The 4,051-nt window shown below is 34.3% G+C and overlaps 1 pseudogene; it reads left to right on the forward strand.

The window, feature by feature from the left end:
• The first annotated feature begins 1,121 nt into the window (after positions 1-1,121).
• LOC148170655 (uncharacterized) lies at positions 1,122-1,928 on the forward strand (annotated as a pseudogene).
• The last annotated feature ends 2,123 nt before the right edge of the window (positions 1,929-4,051 follow it).

Raw genomic sequence — 4,051 nt, forward strand, 5'->3', positions numbered from 1 at the left:
CGCGAAATAATCAACTACGGGTACCAAAGGAACACCGAAAGTCGTTAGCGTGTCGCGAACCGCGGATTTGCGAAAACGCCACCCCAGTCGAAGCTAGATTAAGTTAGATTTAAGATAATTAAGTTGTACGCGAAATTTGACGCCCGATTCTTGATTAGTACCTTCTTTATTCAATTAGTCACCACTAGCTTTACAATTTAATCAGTTAATCATTTTCCGGGAGGTGTTATGACTGTTTTTGCAAAAAGGGCTCCGGTACCAGTCCCAGTAGCTCCATCTATCTTCGTAGAGTAGTTCTAAAGTTACAGGGTGCTTTACCCCAAAATCCGCCAATTGTTGTTAACAATTAGCAACGTGCATGCAATTTTAACAGGATCAAAGTAGCCACTTTAATTCTTGATCTTCAGCAGACTTAGAGTTCAGTAGTACCTTATATGAACAAACCCTTTCAATGAAACGCAAAGCTTCCATATTTTAGACTATTTTTTTTTATCTTGGACTTTCCGTACAGTCGTCCGATAATCTATGGCATCTTGAATGTTACACTCAATCTGTAGAGCCCAATTTTGCCATCACCGGATGTTAATAACTTCAGTGCTAATGTGGTTTAATTTTATTCACCACTATGACTGCGTAGACAGTTTTTTTTTCTTTCATTTGTCCTGAATCAACTACAATAGAGGATCACATAATAACTTCAACAACGTTAATTTTAATTTACCGTGTCCGGGAGCTAGATGCCTTAGGCCCGCATTCTGTATCTTTACCTTTTAATACGGGATCCGTTTGTTAAAGGATGTTCCGTAAAGGAAAGATGAAAGTTAATCCTTTAAACCTTATTCTCTATAACATCCGTTCAGACGCATTTGTGCGCTAAGTTAACTTTAGGTAAAGGAGACTTTAAAGAAGCAAGCCAATGTTTATTTACAGATAGTACACGTTATTAAAAAAGGAACGCTGTGTTTGGCCAATCATTTTTAAGAGATAAAGAGAGATAGAATACTGCATAACCTTACACCTTACCGGGAAAAGTGCTCAATTTTAAACAGGTATGTAAAACATTGAAATAAACTCCCAAAATGATTAATCGATTACTTACTATTTTTAAAATATACAGAAAAATGGAAAATCGTAAAAGAAAGAGAACCGCAAAAACAACAGTCGAACAATTTAATTTATACGTCGACAAGTTGGAACAGGATGTTAATTTTAGAGAAAATGCGTTTCAACCGGGTGAAGACAACAATTACATTAAAAATGCATGGGTTGAATTAACAGTACTGCTAAATAGTAGTGGTGGCCCGCAGAAAGAGTATAAAGAGTGGAAAAAGGTAAATTATTTGCTACCGCTAAAATGACAATTAGAAGTATCAAACATATGTACGTTTCAGACGTTCAGTAATTGGAAGACTAGTGTTAGAGCGAAAGCTCGATCATTGAAACAAGCCCAGAAAGAAACAGGCAACAAAGGAGATATGGAAGCTCCTCTAACAAAACTAGAAACACGATTATTAAATGTGACAGGGAATATTGTTGTAGACGGTCTGAATATTCCAGAATTAGGATTAGAAGGTAATCAATCAGTGAGTGTATATATATTTTTAATATTTAATAATCATTTCAGAAGAACCTGTAATCCCAACGACCTCAGTAGAGACAAAAGAATCAAAAAAAATTCCTACAGTAGATTATACAGAAATTCCCACCGTCGAGTCTACAGAATTTCCTACATCTAAAGAAATGATAAAAAAAAAACATACAAGACTCTTAATAGTGCAGTAAGGAATATTTCAACCAATGACATGGAAAAAGAAAAAATAGAGATTTTGAAAAATATAAGTGACAATTTAAATAAGTTGGTGGAATTGGAGACACTAAAACTTAAGTTGAAATATCCAAACCTCGAGACTGAAGAAAATGCTGAATAAAATTTATTTTTATATTAATTATAATACAAAGTTTAAAGATGAGTGATTGTTAAGTTGGTAGCTGTATTTGTGTTAAAGAACTGTTTCTATAAAAAATTATTTTGAATAACGTTGTTTCTTCTTTGCCTTCCCAAATGTAACAAATGAACATTGAAATTAGGATCATTAAAATCTTCTATTTCAACTTCATTTTGCATGTCATAATCAATTTCAATGTCAATATTTCTCATTCGCAAGATATTGTGTAACATACTGCAAGCGTAAACAATTTTTGCCACAAATAGTGGATTATATTTTAAAACTTTGTCACTGTGTAAACATCTCCAAGCACTTTTAAGAACACCAAAACACCGTTCTATACTATTTCTTGTTAAACGATGGGCACTGGTGTATCGTCCTTCTGGAGTATTTGGATCTGCCCCGTTAATTGGTGTCAACAAGTATGGTGTTATGGATATGCAGAATCGCCTAGTAACCAAGTTGTCTCATCATTGTTGTTAAAAAAACCTCTTCTTAAATGCGTCTGAACATCACTGAGTTGCCAAATAGCAGCATCGTGCACACTCCCGGGAAAACGAGCACTAACATGCAGAATTCTTAAGTCAGAATCGCATATTACTTGACAGTTTAAACTAAAGAAGCCTTTTCTGTTCATAAACACCAATCTCGGCATATCTATATTTCCTAGAGCTAAACCTTCTGCACTAATGGCCACATGTGTACAATCAATGCAGCCCACAACTCCTGGAAATTGAAATCGCTGGAAGAATCTATTTTTTATGGTTGTAATTTCTTCTCTTGAACGTGGAAACTTGATTATTTGATGAAATTGACGAATGATTGAATCAATGACTAAATGAATGCTCCTACTAACCGATGACTGAGACATTGGGCTTTGATAGCCTTGGCCAAGAGAGTTTTGGTAACTACCTTGTGCTAGAAAATGTAAAGTAGCAATAAACTTTACTACGGCAGGTATTCTAGTTATTCTTCGTCTATTAATATCTAATCGTGGTTGTAATTGCGTAAATATATCTAACGCAGTTTCTCGGTTGAGTCGGAACATCTTTCTAAAAGTTTCTTCCGGAAGCTCGAAAGGGTTGCTTGCATCCCTTAAATTTCTTCTTATTACGCGAAACTGTCTTCTGAAACAATGTACAAATATAATATGAATCTTGCATGGTTGAATTACAGAAATGGTCACGCATATTTTTATGATAGGTGGTCCACTTACCTTCTCTGTACTTCTTCTTCAATCATTATTATCAAATTGTCCATTGTCTTACGTTTTTTCCGACACCGTCACGATATATTGATATGAATTGACAAATCTTTACATAAAGTGAGACATAATACCATACGTTGTACAACGGACATCATAAAGGACTTCAACTTTATGTAACGAATCCTTTACCATTTAGAGAATAGGAATTTCCTTATGTAAAGGACAATACTTTTATTAAAGTACCTTTATAGTTTACAGAATACGGGCCTTAGAGCATTCCCGCCACCCAGTAAGGTGACGTATCGTTTGATCGGATAAAGCACATAATGCTGACGTTTGGAATCGCCAAATTTTGACTTCATCAAGGCAACACTGTTGCCTCACACTCAAGGAAGCTCATAAGTAATTAGACCCATGAAGGTGGTAATGCATTTTGTATCCTTTACCCAAAAATCATAGACCTAAATCACAACAACGGCACCTTCAGGGCCTGTTCAGATTGTGATCGTATACAATATGTCCCCGGATTGAGTTCACAAGAGGGAAAACAAGTTTATTTTCCATTTTACAAAAAATGACAAGGGAATAACATTTTTTGCTTATTTCAAAACAGATAAATCTGCAATTAAAATTTCAAAATTATTAGTTTGTACTCTTAAAATTAATTATTCTATTATTTTTATTTATTAAATTTTGTAATTGTATTTAAATAATAGCAGGCTGTGGATTCACAACATCAAAGAGTGCGTTAAAGATTAAAGAAAAATTTATCCATAATGTGTAAGTAGGAAAAAAAATGCAATTGCATCCTTAACAATAATTAAGAAAATTCGAACAGTCTTAAAGAATTACGAGTTAGAATTGAACTATGTGCTAAAACAGGTAATGGATCAATCAA

The sequence above is a fragment of the Gnatocerus cornutus genome, chromosome 7 (genome assembly GCF_029298725.1).
Source record: "Gnatocerus cornutus isolate USDA-ARS CGAHR chromosome 7, icGnaCorn1.1, whole genome shotgun sequence".
Classification (NCBI taxonomy): domain Eukaryota; kingdom Metazoa; phylum Arthropoda; class Insecta; order Coleoptera; family Tenebrionidae; genus Gnatocerus; species Gnatocerus cornutus.